Genomic DNA, 21594 nt, shown 5'->3' with positions numbered 1-21594 from the left:
ATTCATCGCAGATTTACTGTCTGCAGTTCCCTCATTAAACAAAGAGTTGCCTGCCATTTTTATGAATTTCACCCTCCTAACTCTGACCTCATGAGTACACATGGAGCCCTTTGAGTATTCATAATTTGAGGTATTCTGAAAATTTCTGAAGTTCAGCATTTAATGACCTTAGTCTTACACAGTAATCTTCTGACAACTAAGCATGAGTATGAAACGTGAACTAGATGATTATGACAACTGTCTGATTAATAATGACAGCCTTGTTAAAAAGAGTATTTTTCACGATTCTTTACAGAAAATGATAGATGGTACAAAGCTAAATAAATCATACTCATGTTGTGAAGCTTTAATATTATTTTGACATCTATCATTATACCTAATTTTTAACATGCCTTTGTAATCAAATAAGAAATGGGGACAATATTGTGCTTTAGACTAGAATGAGAGGAGAAATACTGAAACTACTTATTTATCTTATCAGCAATAAGCATAATTGCAAGTCGCCTTCAGCTCACATTTCTGAGATGAAGAAGGCTTACCATCACCTTTTCTGGATAGTTAGTGATGAACCATAAATGTGAGTATTACCAGCATTGCCATATCCTGAGAAAAATCAATTAAAAACACAATTTTGAGCGCTACAAAAGTTTGCTTAAGGTAGTACAGACAGTGTACTACACAGTGGCACGGTGGCACAGTGCTTAGCACTGCTGCCCCACAGCACCAGGGACCCAGGTTAAATTCCCGGCTTGGGTCACTGTCTCTGTGGACTTTGCACTTTCTCCCCATGTCTGCGTGGGTTTCCTCCAGGTACTCCGATTTCCTCCCACAGTCCAAAGATGTGCAGGTTAGGTTGAATGGCCATTCTAAATTGACCCTAGTGTCAGGGGGTTAGCAGGGTAAATGTGTAGGGTTATGAGAGTAGGGCCTGGGATTGTGGTCGGTGCAGACTCGATGGGCCAAATACCCTCCTTCTGTACTGTAGAGATTCTATGCTTCTATTCAAAGAAAAGCCTTAAACTTCTGAGCAGTGGCTATGGTTAGTGCATTACCATTGTGCACAACGGTTCTTTGAACCCAACACTCCTGCATATTTATTCTGGAATCTTCCAATTCCAGCTGTCAAGGAAATGTCCAGTGTCTCCTGGAGAGCTCCATTGGAATGGAGTCTACTTGGGGGAAGAGGGACATGCCTTTTTTACAGCGCTAGCTGCTGTATTCTGGTAATAATTTAAAGATCCAGTCTTTTAATGAATGCTAAAGAATGCATGAGTGTGTAGGTGGGAGGTGGGTGAGGTGGGCTCTCAGTCAAGCCTAGAATCTTCTAAAAGAAGTATGTGAGTGAATTTGTTTTCATAGGTGAGAAAAGTTTGGTTTTGATTAGTTGACAGCTCTATGAAGTAATAATAAATTATTATTCTGTGATTTCTTTCATCAATGTTTATTTGCAAAATGTTAAGAGGTGGGATGTGTTTTCTGTTACAGACTTTAAAGGTCTGTTTGACACTTTTATAAGATTGGAGGAACAGCATTTCCTTCTCAAATATTTATGAATGGGTTGTATTTTGTAAGTGGTTTCACACATGCCATTGTTATTATAGGGTTCATTAGGTCTGTACATAATATATACCGGGTGAATGGACATGGAGGGGCATGAAGGGTTTTAGGGGCCATTGGGGGTAGATGGGGGCTATGAGTTGACATGGGAGCATGTAAGTGGCATGGGGAGTGGGTGTGGGGGGCAGGGTGAGGCCTAGAGGGCGTAAAATGTATCCAAACAACTGAGCCAACATCCCAGAGAACTTTTAACCTGCCCACTTTCAGCTCTTGGTTACCCCTGTGGTCACCTCTGAACTGCTTCCTGGTGTCGGGCCCAACTCTATCCCATTGTTGCTTCCCTGGAGCGAAAATAGCACATAAGAGGTAACTTTAGACTGAGATGTGCCTGCTGACTCTGGAAATTTGGCAACTTGAGCTATCTGCCTCATTAACGAGAATCTAGTCCATAGTCTGGATATAAATGCATAAGATTGGTGATGGAACAATGACTTGCCAGGGCTAGAAGTTAAGAAAACTTTCCCCATAATGAAAATAGTCAGAGTGATTGGCCATTCGTATTCTTGCTACCCACAGGTATAGAGTGCTATCACCTACGCATTAGCAATGCTGATACCCCCAAGAGCAACCAGGAACATTCATCATCTGCATGGATTTTGTTGAATTAATGTTGTACTATGTGCAACTATGAGAAAAGGTTCATGTAGGTATGGACCAGCTTCTCAGGGAGCTTGCATGATGTCACATGCGTGGCAGACCAACATTCCTGACCTGTTTAGATCTGGAAGAAGCTCAGTTACTTCATGCCTTCACATTCTTCACCAAGCAACTGAAAACCCAAGTCACCAGGCAAGAATACGAAACATGAGAAAATGGTGCAATTTTTTGTGTGGCTTAATAATTAAGCTTAACAAAACATTTTAATATGCATACCCTCAGTGAAATACAAAGCTGCCCCTTTCCTCCCCCTAACTTTCCTACATTGTGCAATCTCTGTGGCTTCAGCAGAGGTAGTGATGGGTGTCTTGTGCCTTGCTCTGCCTTCTCTAGCACTTGTGTCTGACGATCTTTGGGTGTAAGAACCCATGATGGCCAGGACAAAGACTGCTCCAGCTGCATCTGTGAAAGGGCAAACTGGGCCAACAGGAGAGGAGGCAGCATGTGGTTGTTGGTTGAGACATGTATGCAATTTGAATGGAATTTCAATTTCCTTTCTGCTATCACAAAGCAGAGAAACATACAACAGATAAGTTACATACTGGGCTGGATTTTGCCATAGGGCAATGAGGCTGTTTCGAAGGCAGGTGAGTCAGCAAATTTGCTCTGCAGCGTGGCATGTCTGTTGCTTGATGTGTTGAGATCTCTTTGGTGGCAGGTTTATGGCCTACTTAGGAATGAGGATGCCCCTGTGATTTTTCCGATGTTGGATTGGCTCCCCACTGAGTTAGAAGTCCAGTGGCAGCTTGGAGGCAACTACCTGGTAGCAAACTGTAGGATCATCACTTTCTCATAACCCTTCCTGCTGTAGAGTTTCCCCTCTAGACTGATGGCCCTCTGAGCAATAGGTGCTCCATATTTTAATATATTAATTAAGGTTCCTGAGGGTGCCTCCATTTTGAGGTGCTGTCACACTCTGCTACCTGCTTCAGCAGCACCTGCCTCTGCAGGTTCATTGCTTCGAGCATCTTAATGGCCCTACCTAACTGGATGGCCTTCTAATAAGTTGCCTTTCTGAAGATTCCAAATGTCAACTCACCTCTGATCCATGTGGGATCAGGACCTCAAAATGGTTCCAATGTCAGGATTGTAACAATGTAAGGAAAATTCAGCCCTTTGTGAGTGTATAGCTAATGCATTTGTCTTCTATTTAAGGCAGAAATGCTGACACCCATAGTTCGTATGGCTATCATCAGGGCCTGCAAGGATAGCTTTATGTTTTGTGATTCAGATTCCACAGAGGTGATCAATCTTTCTTTGAATAAAATCCTCACATTAGCTTACATCCACATCCTTACCACAATACTGTACTGCTCAATGAGTTTCAAGTGCTAATGGGTTTCTGCACATTAGGAGCACTATTAATTTGAGAATGAACGACAGTCTTAAGAAATTGTAATAACAGATTGTGTCTTTGATGTGGTTTCTGGTTTGTTGATACAAGATAACAGGATTACGATAATACAAGTCTTTCCGACATGGCAGAAAGGATTCTTTTCAGTATTTATGATATGAAGATTTTTTTATTCGAGAGTGAGAGGTTCCTTTTCCCTGAGGAATGTAAAATATTTTTCATATTGCATGAAATCTGAATTCTGTACATGGTGCATACTGGGTGAGCAGCTATGGAGTATAAATGGGGCCAGAGAGTTGATGCCGCACAGGGGTGATCTGTGGGGCATTGAGGCTATATCTAGGGATGGCAGAGGTGTGGCATGATGTGAGGGGGACATAGGCTAACATGAAAAGTAGTGGGGGATTGAGGGAGATGAGAATGATGTTAAGGAGGCGTTTAAACACTGTTGGGAACATAGATGCTCTGCTGGAGAACCGAGGTGGGCCTTCTAACTGCCCCCCCCCCCCTCAACACCCACAAACCTCCCGCTCTGGTTCATTGCTCATTAACAGCACTGCGAACTGGTGTGAAAAACTAAAAAGGCAAATTTACACATAGACCAGGTGTGTAGTTTGCAAGCTGCAAAAATGTGCATTTCAGGTTTTCCTGAGCTCAGAAGAAGATTCAGATCCCGTCAATCAACTTCCCACAACATAATTTTTTATTACACCTCCAGGACTTGGGATTTTCAAAAAAATGTTAAATATACCTTATTTGGCATCATGCAATTACAATCATTGTGATCATGGTACACTTCTTCCCTCTTGATTGGGAAAATCAATACAGTACTTTTCCTGATCCATTTGAAATGAAATGTTAACAACACTATATAAATACAAGCTGTTGTTGTCATACTCAAAGTTTCCTGAAGATAAACAAATTTTTTGCAATCAGCTGCATGCGCTGTAAAATTACACCACAAAGAGCCCCCACCCCCAAAGCGGCTAACGAAGAAAAGTTGTAAAGGATGGGAGAACGTGATGATGATGCTTCCAAGGAAGCACAACCAGGTCATTCAAATGATCAGGCAGGGGATAATTGTGAAAACTGTCAGCAATGTCTAGCTGGAATCAAATGCTGAAAGGATTTTTGGGTAAATACACCACAAAGATAAAAGCTAATTGCAGGCAACCTTGTTTTGCTTCAATTTTCAGATTGACAACAATCGAATTAATAAAACTTCATGGGTAGCAGAAATAAAGGAAATCAATTTTGCTGCATTGTTGCCAAGATGTAAACTTTCCACCCGTGTTTTGCCAAAATTTAGGCTCACCTCTCTCTCAGTACGACTGACACTATTGCAAAACCCATAAATCACATTACCTTTACAGAGCTACAATAAGCCAAAGACTTGGGTCAATAACTGTAAGGCAGCACAGGAGCGGTGGCAGAGGGTGAGATTCCCTGAAGGCTCCTCCAACTTTAAAACGGGAACTCGATTTGAATTTATTGCATGTGTTTCCCAGCCACAGTCAGCCAGGTGGAGAGGCTGACTGGCTGTTATGTGGGAAGTCATTTGGAGATTGTAACAGAGATGAGTTGAACTTGGGTGGGTTGGTGGTATGGACTTGGACTTGGGCAGGGTAAGGTGTTGAAGGAGGGAGTTGTAGATCAGGTAGTGACCTGTAGATTGGAGGCAATTTGAGATCAAAAAGGCTGTGGAAACATCCGAGAACGGTGAATTTGACTTCAGAAGAACTTTGGAAGTGAATGGGTTGAAGGGGGGTGTTAGTGGGAAGGGAGCCAATTGCGGGGAAGGGGTGACATCAGCTGATCAGGAGTCAAAACTGCAGGACAAGGGGGGCACCAGTAGTGCTGGAAGGCACAAATCTGATCAATCCAGCCTTTCCCCTTTCCCTTCAGCTGTCAGGTTTCCTGATGTGGAGATTGGACTGAGGTAGGCACAATAAGAAGTCTCACAACACCAGGTTAAAATCAAACAGGTTTATTTGGAATCACAAGCTTTTGGAGCCCTGCTCCTTCAACAGGTGAATGGGCCACTCACCTGATGAAGGAGCAGTGCTCCAAAAGCTCGTGATTCCAAATAAATCTGTTGGACTTTAACCTGGTGTGTGAGACTGGTTTCCTGAGGCCTTAGACCATAAGACCATTAGACATTGGAGCAGAATTAGGCCACTCGGCCCATCGAGTCAGCTCCGCCATTCAATCGTGGCTGATATTTTTCTCATCCCCATTCTCCTGCCTTTTCCCTATAACCCCTGACCCCCTTATTAATCAAGAACCTATCTATCTCTGTCTTAAAGACACTCAATGAACTGGCCTTCACAGCCTTCTGCGGCAAAGAGTTCCACAGATTCACCTCTCTCTAGCTGAAGAAATTCCTCCTCATCTCTGTTTTAAAGGTTCGTCCCTTTAGCCTGAGGTTGTGCCCTCTGGTTCTAGTTTTTCCTACTAGTGGAAACATCCTCTCCATGTCCACTCTATTCAGGCCTCTCAGAATCCTGCAAGTTTCAATAAGATCCCCCCTCATCCTTCTAAACTCCAACGAGTACAGACCCAGAGTCCTCAGCTGTTCCTCATGTGACAAGCTCTTCATTCCAGGGATCATTCTTGTGAATCTCCTCTGGACCCTTTCCAAGGCCAGCACATCCTTCCTTAGATATGGGGCCCAAAAGTGCTCACAGTACTCCAAATGGGGTCTGACCAGAGCCTTATACAGCCTCAGAAGTACATCCCTGCTTTTGTATTCTAGCCCACTCGACTTGAATGCTAACATTGCATTTGCCTTCCTTACTGCTGACTTGGAAACCCTGGCTGCAGGGGTTAGAAATAATAAGCTTATTAAATTAGAGGAAGTCAGCATCCATTAAAATATTAAAATATCTTGGGGGTGCGTTGGAGTTGGCTTCCAGATCTTTTATGTTTGAATCCTGCACCCCCCACCCCACCCCCCTGCACCCTGCCCCACTCCCCTCGCCACACACACCTCTGGTTTCCGTTGCCCATCCTGGGGGTTTAAAACTACCATCAAGGTATGTATTCTGGGTTTCAATAAAGGATTGAATTAAGAGCATATGTAACAGAAGATGGTAGTCAAGACCACTAATTTGGTTTTCACAGAAAAATGAACAGATGTGCAAAACTTGAGTTTGGAAATGCTGGTAAATATTCCAGAATAACACAATAAAGGTGTGTTTTGAATTATTCAGTCACTGAACCTGTGGCCCTGATAACACATTGTGCATTGCACTTTTGTTGTATGTTAAAAAAGTGTATACTCCAGTTCATTATGTGGGATCTGCTAGTACATTAAAAATTACACAATACTTATTCATTCTTGTGAGTATGATGCAGCATTCCTTCTCATCTTTCATGAATTCTTTGCAGCTTACATTCCTCGTTCAAAACCCTTGCCAACAGCTTTTCACCACCTTTCTAACCCCTCAGCTGTCTATGCTGTCAGACATTTTGTGCATCACCCACCAACAACAAAACAACACCTTACATTTACATAGCAATTTAACATAGTAAACATCCTACAACATTTCACAGGGTCATTTTCAAACAAAATTTGACACTGAACCACATGGGATATATTAGAACAGATGACCAAAAGCTTGGTCAAAGTGGTAGGGTTTAAGAAGTCATGGATGAGCCTGGATAAATTGTTTGGAGTTTCTGCTCAGCAATGCTGACCAGCAGAAAGAATTGTGGAATCTTCAGTAAATTGAGTTCACTGCAGTGCTTTTTTTTTTGGTGATTTTTTTACACTAATTTAAGAAGCATTGCGCATGTTCACTGAACAGGCCACTTCCCCAAGGTGAATTAATCGCCATTGGGAATTTCCACTAATTGTTCTTGCTTGCAGGCTTTTGAGGAGGCTTCAAAATTTGAGCTCGATCTTTCAGTAGAGTCAGAATCATTTACGGTTGAGGAGGTGGCTATTCGGCCCTTCGGGCACAAAGACACATCGTTATGTTTTAAAAGTTATGAATGCAATTTTGAAAAAAAAACAACGGTACTTCAATCCAACTAGAAAATAGTTTTCTTTATTTTCTACAGCAAAATTGGTACATTCACTGGTGGTGGATTGAAACTGTAATTAAAAATATTTTTTTGTGATAACCCTCCTCTCAGGGGTATGAATCAAACTTCACCAAGTTACCATTCTTTAATAGATGAAAGAATATTTTTAAAGCATTTAAAAGCATTGGAGGTTATTTCTGCCTAAAGATGAAAACAGATGCTAAATGGGTGCTGTGCTAATAAAACCAGCCTGTTTGAAAGTCTGGATTTAACGCACAATTTTGTGTTTTGGATGACCTTCGTTTATTGAGGTTAGAAAGTGGGAGGCCAGCCAGAACTGACTTGGTATAGTGAGGTCCAGAGGTGACAAAGACCAGATGAATGTTTCAAAAATAGATGTGCTAAGTGGAGTCAAGCTATGTTATGGAGGTGGAACTAGCCAGTCATAGTTGTGGTTCGGGTATGTGGTGAGAAGCTCATCTCTAGTTCAGATATCAAGTTCGATGACAGACAGTTACCAGGAAGAGGGGTGAGATCAATGCCAAGGGAATGGAGCTTGAAGCGGGGACTGAAGACAATGGCTTCAGTCTTCCCATTATTTAATTGGAGAAAATATCTGCTCATTCAGCACTGAATGTTGAATCTGAAAAATGATTCTCTGCGATTACAGTGGTTACATTGTGTGAATAATTAGGTGTTCTGAGGAATTTTCACTGGCATGACTGTAGCGGAGAGCCCAATCCATACAGTCTGCCAACGTTTTGGAACAGTTCTGGGATACTCTTCTGTCGAAGTATATGGGAGACATTTCTTGCGCAGAAAAATGAGCATTCACTTGCTGTATTTTTCCATGGGCACTGCACAGCATTTGTGCATTATATTCTTTCTGTTCATGTAGACCTGGAGACTTGTTAATTACATCATAGATGCTGCTTTGTACCATGAGAAACCAGAATTTAGTCTTCCTTAGTCTTGGGGTTTATCCTCAAATTCAATGAGTATCGATTTATGTAAAATCAGACCTTTCATAAGTCATGAATTTGACCTCTGTAGGTGCTTGGAATGTAAATGATATAAAGAAGTAAATGATATAAAGCTGTTACCACTTTTTACTGGCAGAGCAATGTGGTTATAGGTAGCCATGTCTGTAACATAGAGGTGCTATTCTAGAATACGTTAGCAGCTCTTTAGTCCTCATCCTATTCTCTCCCTGAATTTCCTGTCGACCACACCTATTGGATGCTAACCTTGTCAACTTCCTTTTTGTCCCACTCACTGTTCCCTGTGCCAATTAATTCGTCTTTTAAAATAGAAATAAGAATATAAAGTAATAAAAATGGATGAATAAGATGAAAAGAAGAAATAAAATAAATGGGAATGGAGTGAAGGTGGAGGAGAGAGTTCATGCTCTGATACTGTTGAACTCAATGTTCAATCGACAGCCCCCAACATCCCCCCTCCCCCCACTCTGCACAATAGGGCCAACTGCCACATTCCTCAGGTTATCCTTTGACATGCTGCACCTTTGTTCTGCCATTAACGCATTTCGATCTCTTAATGGACGCACTTAGCACCATTCTCAGCTTCATCATCAGCTTTTAGTTTCACTGTCTGCATCTCTCCTCAAAATGTATGTTCACTTGTGAGCAAGGCCTGTGCTATCCGTGACAGTGGATGGTCACATCGATACTGCAGATGCTGGAATCTGAAACAAAAACAGAAAATGCTGGAAAATCTCAGCAGGTCTGTCAGCATCTGTGAAGAGAGAATAGAGCCAACGTTTCAAGTGTGGATGACCCTTCATCAGAGCTGAAGAGAAGGAAAATCGGACAAGATTTATACTGTGTACGTGGGGCTGGCTGTGATGTAAATGGTGATGATGATGCTGAGAATGGTGCTAAGAGCGTCCATTAAGAGATCGAAATGCGTTAATGGCAGAACAAAGGTGCAGCATGTCAAAGGATAACCTGAGGAATGTGGCAGTTGGCCCTATTGTGCAGAGTGTGGGGAGGGGGGATGTTGGGGGCTGTCGATTGAACATTGAGTTCAACAGTATCAGAGCATGAACTCTCTCCTCCACCTTCACTCCATTCCCATTTATTTTATTTCTTCTTTTCATCTTATTCATCCATTTTTATTACTTTATATTCTTATTTCTATTTTTCCACTTCTAAAATTCCCTTCCCATCTTGTTTTCCAAACCCCCCTCCCGCCACTCATGTCTTGCTTCTTCAACTGCCTGTCTGACATTATCTTGGATAAGCCCAGTTTCCTCTGTCTTCATGTTGAGAGCAAATTCCATCCATTTTGATTTCAGTAAAATTCCACATGCCTCTACTTGTAACCCCATCTTCCTTCCTGACTAGGCTAGAATATATTGCAACCACAAGAGTACTGCAAATTCCCAAACAGTTTCACCCACAACCATTCCATTATTAAGGTTGACCTTTTACATCTTTCAAAATCCTGTCTTCTTTGACATGTTTAGGAGATTTCACAAGTTAAATCTAAATGTACAGTACAATTTCTGTTATTTGACACTTTACCAATGAGAATTCTCTATTGACCAGCCTTCTTTTGCTCTGCAGCACTACTTCTCCTCAATGCCCTCACTCCATTTGTACGCTCTTGCACCTCTCAAAATCCCACTTTTGATTTCATTTGATTTACTATTGTCACATGCATTAACATACAGTGAAAAGTGTTGTTTCTTGTGTGCTGTACTGACAAAACATACCGTTCATAGAGAAGGAAACGAGAGAGTGCAGAATGTAGTGTTACAGTCATAGCTAGGGTGTAGAGAAAGATCAACTTAATGCAAGGTAAGTCCATTCAAAAGCCTGACAGCAGCAGGGAAGAAGCTGTTCTTGAGTCGGTTGGTATGTGACCTCAGACTTTTGTATCTTTTTCTCGAAGGAAGAAGGTGGAAGAGAGAATGTCCGGGGTGCGTGGGGTCCTTAGTTATGCTGGCTGCTTTGCCGAGGCAGTGGGAAGTGTAGACAGAGTCAATGGATGGGAGGCTGGTTTGTGTGATGGATTGGGCTACATTCACGACCTTTTGTAGTTTCTTGCGGTCTTGGGCAGAGCAGGAGCCATAACAAGCTGTGATACAACCAGAAAGAATGCTTTCTATGGTGCATCTGTAAAAGTTGGTGAGAGTCATAGCTGACATGCCAAATTTCCTTAGTCTTCTGAGAAAGTAGAAGCGTTGGTGGGCTTTCTTAACTATAGCGTCGGCATGGGGGTACCAGGACAGGTTGTTGGTGATCTGGACACCTAAAAACTTGAAGCTCTTGACCTTTTCTACTTCGTCCCCATTGATGTAGACAGGAGCATGTTTTCCTTTACGCTTCCTTAAGTCAATAACAATCTCCTTTGTTTTGTTGACATTGAGGGAGAGATTATTGTTGCCACACCAGTTTACCAGATTCTCTATCACCCTTGATTCACTTGAACATCCTTGAGCATTCTTATTAGATGAAAACACAGAATGAAACTTAAACCTCCATTAACCGGCATATTTGATTAACTGCCGCCTTCCATAGAATCATAGAATCCCTACAGTGCAGAAGGAGGCCATTCGGCCCATTGAGCCTGCACTGACTTTCTAACAGAGCATCCCACCCATGCCCTATCCCTGTAACCCCATGTATTTACCCCGCTAATCCCCTGATCTACACATCTTGGGATACTAAGAGGCAATTTAGCATGGCCAATCCACCTAACCTGCACATCTTCAGACTGTGGGAAGAAACCAGAGCACCCAGAGCAAACCCATGCAAACACGGGGCGAATGTGCAAACTCCACACAGGCAGTCACCAAGGTGAGAATCGAACTGGGGCACCTGACACTGTGAGGCAACAGTGCTAGCTACTGTGTCGCTGTACCACTCTTTCTTGGAACATTCCAGATAACAGAGATTTTCCTTACAAATTAAATTAACAAAATGGGTTTTAAGTATGTGCTTAGCCATATATTTTATTATACAATAAAACTATTAGATGATGAGAGCAATTTATAAAAGTAATGAAATGTTAAATATTGTAATGGCTATTCTTCATACAGTATTTATAATGGTTTTCATAGTATTTATCCTTACAGCATTTATTTTACTGTACTGATTCCATTGTCAATCATTTTATGTACTCATAAATATAGATATATATTAAAGTGATCAGTAATTGGTTATGTATTTCCAATTATAGCAAGAAAATAGTTAGCAGATCATGTGTTCTCTGTGGTACCATCAATCTCATTTATGGACATTTTTTGTTTATGGTATAGCATGGTAGCTTTATGTGAATTGTGAACTCACAGCTCATTAAACACAGATCATGAGGGGAATGCAGATAACTTTGGCTTAAAGGAATTATTCATGCTGGGAATGAAAATGTCATTGTTTATGGGAAACCAAAGGGAGATGTAATTTATTTTTGAGGAAGGAGCTATCAGTCATGATGGCTGCTGGATATGTCTCTGTAGCACACTTGTGGTGTCGCCCGTTTTGGTGAAAGTGTTAGAGCAAGCATTAGGAACATGAGCCACAGGTATGCAAGGTAGGCAGATCTGGAAGTTAGTCAGTGTGTGAAGCTGCCATTTTGTACCTTGTCGCTTGATGCCCCCTCATGACGATGCAGGGCTGAATACCCATACATCCCCAACGGGACTAGTTGAAGGGATCATCAAACATTTTCATGTTAGTTACTGTTTGATATCTACTGGTTTCTGAGTTTGTAGAAGTGCTGTGAGTTTTTTAGTGCTATTTAAAATCGGTGATGTCGACAGGGAGCATTGCTGGATGTGGAGAAGGCCTTGGTTTTGATTTCAAGGATTCTACTTGGCCCACTTGCCCTCTATCATGAGTGGTGTGGTCTGCAGCATGACAGGGAGGTTGAACAAGAGACAACACAGAGAAGAACAAATTTCTCTGGAATGAGAAGAGGAAGCGCTGTTGGCAGGAGGCTTTATCCTCTCTGGGTCTTAAGGGAGGAGTTCTCTTACATCAAATTAAGCCAGGAACAGTGTGTATGCCATCTTTGCTTTATGAAGGAGATGCTCAGAGAAATCTTTCACCTAGCCTCAAGATAACTGTTCACAGCCACAGATAACTGTGGCTGTGAACTTCACTGTGTTGGGATCCTTCCAGGCTAAGGTAGAAAACATCTCTAAAATTTCCCAGTTTGCTGTCCACTGCTATATAAAGAAGGTCACTGATGTTTTGTATGCTAGGAGAGAGTACATTGGGTTCTCTCTGACTAGTGAAAAGCAAGTGGAGCTTGCATTTGGCTTTGCCAGGATAATGGACTTCCCCTGTTGGAGGGTGCCACATGACTTTGTTGAGGCCACATCTAAATGTAGAGATGTACTACCATGATGAAGGGTTTGACTCCTTGAATGTGAGGTTAATGAGTGATCATGCTTAGCACACCTGATACGCAGGCTAATGCCCAGTTTCCTAGCTGTAATTATGATGCCTTTATTTGCATCAGGACACATCAGTATTTGAGTCACCATGTCACACCAAAGGGTGCATATAATGAGAACCATGCTGCCCCATGAAGCAGTGAGAACACAAGAAATAGCAGGAGTAGACCACATGGTCCATTGAGCCTGTTCCGCTATTCAGTATGATCATGGCTGATTTTGGGCTTTAACTCCATTTTCCCACCCTCTCGCCGTATATCCTTTAATTTCCCAAAAAACCAAAAATCTATCTTTCCCACCTTAAATGGATTCAATGATGGAGCATCCAGAACCCTCTGAGGTAGAGAATTCCAAAGATTCACAACTGTTTGAGTGAAATAATTTCTCCTCCTCTCAGTCCTAAATAATTGGCTCCACATCCTGAGACTGTGCCCCATGTTTTAGACTTCCCAATCAACAGGAACAATCTCTTTGTCTAAGCTAACATGCCTCTTCATAATTCTGTTGGTTTCAATGAGATTGCCTCTCAATCTTCTAAACTGGAGAGAATATAAGCCCAATTTAGTTAGCCTTTCCTTAAAGGATAACTCCCTCATCCCAGGGACCAATCTAGTGAACCTGCACTGTACTGTCTCTTATGCAAGTATACCTTTCTTAAATGAGGAGACCAAAACTGCACACACAATATCAGAGGTGGTCTCAACAAAACCCTGTACAATTGCAGCAAAACTTATTTATTTTTCTACTTCAATCCCCTTGCAATAAAGGTTAATATACCATTTGCCTTCCTCATTGCTTGTTACACCTGCATGCTAACTTACTGTGTTCCTTGCACAAGCACATCCAAGTATCTTTGAGTTACATTTGCAAGTTTACATCTTTAAAAGAAATTCTACTTGTCTATTCTTATGACCAAAGTGAATAACTTCATACCTCCCTACATTATTCTCCATCTGTAATTCTGTTGCCCACTTACTTAACCTGTCCATATCTCTTTGCAGTCTCTCTGTGTCCTCTCCACAACTTACCTCCCCACTTAGCTTGGTATCATCAGCAAATTTTAATACATTACTCTCTGTCTCTTCATTTGTCATCAAAACAGACAGTAAATAGCTGGAGCCCCAGCATGAATCTTTGTGGCACTCCTCTATTCACTGCTTGCCAACTTGAAAAAGCCCCATTTATGCCCACTCTCTGCTTTTTATCCATTAACCAATTCTCTATCCTTGCTAAAAATCCAATCCCACGAACCCTTATCTTGCCTGTTAACCTTTAGTGGGAAAACTTATCGAATGCCTTTTAGAAATCCAAGTATATTATATCTACTGTTTCCCTTTTACTTCCCGACTAGTCACATCCTCAAAAAATGGATAAATTTGCCAGACAGAATTGCTCTTTAGTAAAATCATGTTGACTTGTTCGAATCATTCTTTGCTTTTTAAAGTGCATTGTTAAGATTTCCTTAATAATACAAAGAACAAAGAACAAAGAACAGTACAGCACAGGAAACAGGCCCTTCGGCCCTCCAAGCCTGTGCCGCTCCTTGGTCCAACTAGACCAATCGTTTGTATCCCTCCATTCCCAGGCTGCTCATGTGACTATCCAGGTAAGTCTTAAACAATGTCAGCGTGCCTGCCTTCACCACCCTACTTGGCAGCGCATTCCAGGCCCCCACCACCCTCTGTGTAAAAAACGTCCCTCTGATATCTGAGTTATACTTCGCCCCTCTCACCTTGAGCCCGTGACCCCTCGTGATCGTCACCTCCGACCTGGGAAAAAGCTTCCCACCGTTCACCCTATCTATACCCTTCATAATCTTGTACACCTCTATTAGATCTCCCCTCATTCTCCGTCTTTCCAGGGAGAACAACCCCAGTTTACCCAATCTCTCCTCATAGCTAAGACCCTCCATACCAGGCAACATCCTGGTAAACCTTCTCTGCACTCTCTCTAACGCCTCCACGTCCTTCTGGTAGTGCGGCGACCAGAACTGGACGCAGTACTCAAAATGTGGCCTAACCAGCGTTCTATACAGCTGCATGATCAGACTCCAGCTTTTATACTCTCTACCCCGTCCTATAAAGGCAAGCATACCATATGCCTTCTTCACCACCTTCTCCACCTGTGTTGCCACCTTCAAGGATTTGTGGACTTGCACACCTAGGTCCCTCTGTGTTTCTATACTCCTGATGACTCTGCCATTTATTGTATAACTCCTCCCTACATTATTTCTTCCAAAATGCATCACTTCGCATTTATCCGGATTAAACTCCATCTGCCACCTCTCCGCCCAATTTTCCAGCCTATCTATATCCTGCTGTATTGCCCGACAATGCTCTTCGCTATCCGCAAGTCCAGCCATCTTTGTGTCATCCGCAAACTTGCTGATTACACCAGCTACACCTTCTTCCAAATCATTTATATATATCACAAATAGCAGAGGTCCCAGTACAGAGCCCTGCGGAACACCACTGGTCACAGACCTCCAGCCGGAAAAAGACCCTTCGACCACTACCCTCTGTCTCCTATGGCCAAGCCAGTTCTCCACCCATCTAGCCACTTCTCCTTGTATCCCATGAGCCTTAACCTTCTAAACCAACCTGCCATGTGGGACTTTGTCAAATGCCTTACTGAAATCCATATCGACGACATCCACGGCCCTTCCTTCATCAACCGTTTTTGTCACATAGATCCAAAATTTTCCCAACTAATATTAATCGAACTGGTCTATAGTTCCCTGTGTTCTCTCTCCCTGCTTAAAAAGTGGTGTAACGTTTGCCAGCATCCAATCTGATGGGACCTTTCCTGAATCTAAGGAATTTTGGAAAATCACAGCCAGTACATCCACTATTTGTGGCTTTCTTGTTTTGAACCCGAAGGTGTAGACCATTAAGTCTTGGAGATTTGTCAGATTTTAGTCCCTTAAGGTTTGCCAATGCATTTTCCCTGCTGATATTAATTTCCTGAATTTCCTCACTCTTCTAAGTTCCTAGGTTACCATTTCTTTTTGGTATGAAACTTGTCTTCTGCTGTGAAGATAGATGCACAGGCTGGAATTTTTCGACCATTCACACCAGCGGGAATTTCCCATCCAGCTGCAGTGAACGGAGATTTGGCTTGTTGCCAAATTCTTCATCTTCGCTGCAGCGGGAGTGTGGTGTGAACATGTGGTAAGATTGCGCCCAATATATTTGTTCAATTCCTTATTCCCCATAATAATTTCTCTTATCTTAGGGCAGCACAGTGGCAAAATGGTTAGGGGGCGGCACGGTGGCAGAGTGATTAGCACTGCTGCCTTACAGCACCAGGGACCTGGGTTCAATTCTGGCCTCGAGTCACTGTCTGTGTGGAGTTTGCACATTCTCCCTGTGTCTGTGCGGGTTTCCTCCAGGTGCTCCGGTTTCCTCCCATAATCCAAAGATGTGCGGGTTAGTTTGATTGGCCATTCTAAATTGCCCCTTAGTGTCAAGGGAACTAGCAGGATAAATACGTGGGATCACTGGGATAGGACCAGGGAGGGATTGTTGTCGGTGCAGACTCGATGGGCCTCCTTCTGCACTGTAAGGATTCTATCTCTGCTTCTATTTATATACTTTTTATATATTTATGAAAACTCTTACAACCTGTTTTCAGAGTTTTGGCTAGTTTACTGTCATCCATTTTTTTCTTTTTTATCTAATTTGTGGTGGCCCTCTGCTGGTTTCTAAGACACTGTAAGAGATTTAACAACACCAGGTTAAAGTCCAACAGGTTTATTTGGTAGCAAATGCCATTCACAGGCTGGAATTTTTCGACCATTCACGCCAGCGGGAATTTCCCATCCAGCTGCAGTGAACGGAGATTTGGCTTGTTGCCAAATTCTTCACCTTCGCTGCAGCGGGAGTGTGGTGTGAACATGTGGTAAGATTGCGCCCAATATATTTGTTCAATTCCTTATTCCCCATAATAATTTCTCTTATCTTAGGGCGGCACGGTGGCAAAATGGTTAGGGGGCAGCACGGTGGCAGAGTGGCATTCTTCTAAGACACTCCCAGTGCTCAGGCTTGCTATTGTTATTTGCAACATTGCATGCCTCTTCTTAATCCTTAACTTCCTGAATGAGCTACTTTTTCAGGTTGAATTTTGTTTTTCAATGGAATATGTTTTTGTTAAAGATTTTGAATTGTTCCTTTTATTATTATTATGGACTATTATTTAAACGGTTAAAAATTACAACATGCTACTATGCAGAGGGACCTGGGGGTCCTTGTGCATGAATCACAAAAACTCAGTTTGCAGGTGCAGCAGGTAACCAAGAAGGCAAATGGAATGTTGGCCTTTATCGCGAGAGGGATGGAGTATAAAAGCAGGGAGGCCATGCTGCAACTGTACAGGGTACTGGTGAGACGGCACCTAGAGTACTGTGTACAATTTTGGTCCCCTTATTTAAGAAAGGATATATTAGCTTTGGAGGGGGTACAGAGAAGGTTCACCAGGTTGATTCCGGAGATGAGGGGGTTAGCTTATGAGGAGAGATTGAGTAGACTGGGCCTGTACTCATTGGAGTTTAGAAGGTTGAGGGGAGATCTTATAGAGACATATAAGATAATGAAGGGGCTCGACAGGGTAGAAGCAGCGAGGTTATTTCCACTTACAATGGAACCAAGAGCTAGGGGGCATAGCCTCAAAATACAGGGGAGTCAATTTAGAACAGAGTTGAGGAGGAACTTCTTCTCTCAGAGGGTAGTGAATCTTTGGAATTCTCTGCCCAATGAAGCAGTAGAGGCTACCTCGTTAAATGTGTTTAAGTCACAGATAGATAGATTTTTAACCATTAAGGGAATTAAGGGTTATGGGGAGCGGGCAGGTAAGTGGAACTGAACCCACTATCAGATCAGCCATGATCTTATTGAATGGGGGAGCAGGCTTGAGGGGCTAGATGGCCTACTCCTGCTCCTATTATGTTCTTATGTTCTTAAATGTTTCCTACTGTTCATTTACCTCCATACCTTTTTAGCCTACTTACCCAATTAAACATAGCAAATTCTCCCCTCATACCTATTTAAATTTAACATTCTTGTTTGTATGTCACTTTCAAGCTTAACATGGAATTCAGTGGTATTATGGTCATAATTAGGGTGGTCAAGCTACGCTCCATCTGTCTGGACTGTTTTAGAGGAACCCTACAGTGCTCACTGAAGGTTGTAGCACAATTCATTGTGGCCAGCTGTATCCTGTCTAATCTCACCATCATGAGAGCAAAGCCCAATGCCACCAAGAATGTGGTTAGCAGCCAAGAAAAGGGTGGAGCAGGAGGAAGAGAGGAGGCAATCAACACACTCCCTTTCGGACCAGGCTGTCTGTCATCAGCTCAACTAATTCCAGCACCAGTCAGTATGATCTCAGTTCCCTATTCAACGACAGTCCCACACCTTACCTTCCTTCTTTCTCTGACCATCACAGCTTCCCTTGGCCAAATGCTGAAGTACAAGCTACCGTAAAATAACCATTCAAACAATTTTATCAAGCAAACCATCCAATATTTCATGCAAAGAAGAACAACTGACCACCACTGTGCATTTCCTTAGTACCTGCCTCTGTTTGACCTAGTACCCTGTGCATTGCTGTCCCACTGGCTGCAGAAGGTTGCTGACTTCCATGAGGGAGATGGAAGGTATCTTTGAGCAGCTCCGGCCCTGGAAGGGCCTGCTTTGGATTGCATCACCTCAGCATAGGCAGGAAGCTGTCGGAGCTGGCTGGCTGATGGGAGACAGCGGTGGCAATTCCAAAGTGGCAGTGGTGGTCAGCTCAGTGGCATCACCCTGAAAGAGGACAGCATTCATAGTTCGTGGTCCATGGAGCCACGGCTATTCTTCTGGAATGGCAGCTCAGTGAACCCAGTAATCTGTTTGAGAACAGATTGCTAGACTGCTGAGACATCCTTTGAATACTGATATTCACAGCCATAGTGGCAGCTGACTGAAACTGTGTGGCAGCAATCTGCTCTTACATTGCAACAAGCTGAGATTATATAAGTGTTTGAGCTTGCACTGCAGTGCTGTCATTAGCTTGTGCTGCAATGAAAGCTGAGACATCAGCCATCATATGCTCATCGTAGTTGAGTCCACAAGGATTTGCATGGAGTTGGCCATCTCTTCCATGCTGGAAAGGATGGTCTCCCAAGGTCTGAGCAAAGCCCTGTGCCAAGTTGTTGCTGGACTCCTCCATACTTCTTGAGAGTAACAGCAGGTAGCTTTCTGGTAGGCCTGCCAATGTAAGTATTTCATTGTGCATACTCATCAGTCCCTGTGTGCCATTCCACTGAGGACTGCAAAAGCTGTCATCTGCCTGACCCTTTCTTCCCGCTCTGACTGCAGGCTACTTGCATCCGATGACTCAGCACATCCAGATCCTACCTCTATACCATCCTCAAAATTATGCACATTGGCAGTATCTGAGCAGGTGGCTGCCAGTATGAGGCTGAGTAACAATGTTTCATCATCATCAGTCTCTTTTTTTTATCTTGGCTATCTGAAAGGAGAAAGGCACATGGTTAGGGTTATGGCGAGGGAAGGCAGGGGAAGCATGCTACACCATTCTTTGGGTGAGAACATGAATTGGAAGGATATGGCATTTGAAAATGCATTCACTGACATTGACCACAAGTCTGAGGTCATTGAAGTTTTGCAGCACTACATCCAGGCTCCCCTCCCGGCATTGACTACGATGTTAAATTGCTCCCACTGTGTTCTGCGTGTCTGTCTGAGGGGCTTCATACTTCTGCTCTGTTTCCCATATTCATTTCCTTAATGATCTTTCCCCAGTCTCTCCCAGTACGTGTCTCTCTTATAAAAATGCAGTCTGGCTTTAAGTGTTACTGGCCGCACACAAACTTGGGTCCCTGCTGAGGTGTGCAGCCATTCAGCAGTGTGTTTAGTGCTGGCATGCATACAACTATTATTTAAATTAGCCAGCAGCGTGGAGCTTGTGTGCTGCCTGCATCATAATGAATGGTTAATGGTGCTTCACGATCCCGGTGCCTGTTTTTTGGCTTATAATTCTTCCCCCATTATCTTTTACCAGAAGTGGTAATTAAAGTAGAAATCACGACAGGTTTGGAATAATGGGGGTGAGGAATGCAACTTACTGCTCCTGGATTGGCTTATAAAAAACCTGTCCATAACAACAGCATATTGGGACTGGGCTGAACAAACTGAGAGTTGGACCTTTGCCCTTCAGTGGACTGAAAGTCCCACCCTTGAGAGCTGTCCTGGCAGTGTCAGAGAATCATATTGGACACTGCTGGAACTGCAAGGAGGCACAGAAGAAAGACTGATGGCCACCAAGGAAAGCTAAACCTTGAAGTTTAAGGGTGGGGAGGGAATCACAGAACCTAGGGACTGGGGCGATGGGGGCTGGGCTTTGGAGGCAGGTGGGGTGGAATGAAGTTGTGGGGGGAGGGATTATATGTGATCTTGTGGCAGTTAATTAAGGAAAAGGAGATTTGGGGGCCAATCAATTTGGGGCTTGAGTTGGCAACGGAGGCAGCTTGGTCAGCATCAGGTACTTAAAGACCTGCATTTGTTGCTGCTAGGCCATAGAACCTCGACTGATTACTGTTGCCTTGAGTTCTCCTGACACTACAACCGTGAGACATTCTGTGCCTTACCTTGTAACAATATCTGCTGCTCCTCTCACTGAAGATGCAAACCATTGAATCAACGGTTAGGTGACAGAGGTTGAGACATCTTGACCTTCTTCCAAGCATCCCTTGTCAGGGAGTCAGGGAGGTGCCATCATGCATCAATGGGGAGGAGAAATAGTCAGGCACTTGGGGATCTTCAACGCAGGACACTCTAAAGTTGTCCTACTGCTCCTCTGCCAGTGACCCAGCACCTCCGGTAGGGCACTGCAGCTGTGCAGGAGACTTCCAGTGGTCCAAGGCCCTTCAGGCTTCAGAATACCAGTGGATGCCCACCAAGGTCATCTCAATCAAGCAGGCATAGCAGCCAGCAGATTGTCTCCATCTCAGCTGGGGTGTTGGAGCGGCATCTGGGTGTGAGATAGCAAAAGATAGATTGAAGAGTTTTGAAATGGCATAGGGAGCCACCAGTGTATATGTAATGTAAATATATAAAGCACTTAAACTGATGATCGCACTTTAATGTGCCTCGGTGTTTGAGTGGACTCTTATGCAAAGGTTGCATTCATTGAAGTGCACCCCAGGCTTCCCCCAGGTGAAATTTCTCCAAGAGGACATCAGATAGGGTCACATAATGAATGCAGTGAACACAGGCTCAGTAAAAGCAAAGGACTGTGTTCTGAACTAGCAGTAAGAGACATGTGGTGCATCACTTTTCGAAGACAATCCACCAATTTGTATGACTTTCCCAATGTTATGATTAACCTTTCCTCTCTGACCCGTGAACCTTCCCCTATTACACTGGACCTTATTACTATAACCATGCCTATGCCTGCTGTACTTCCACTGAGCCCAATCCATCATCTTCTCCATACCCACTCTGACCTTGAC

The sequence above is a fragment of the Mustelus asterias genome, chromosome 16 (genome assembly GCF_964213995.1).
Source record: "Mustelus asterias chromosome 16, sMusAst1.hap1.1, whole genome shotgun sequence".
Classification (NCBI taxonomy): Eukaryota; Metazoa; Chordata; class Chondrichthyes; order Carcharhiniformes; family Triakidae; genus Mustelus; species Mustelus asterias.
The sequence above is the reverse complement of the archived record's forward strand: the minus strand, read 5'-3'. Positions refer to the sequence as shown.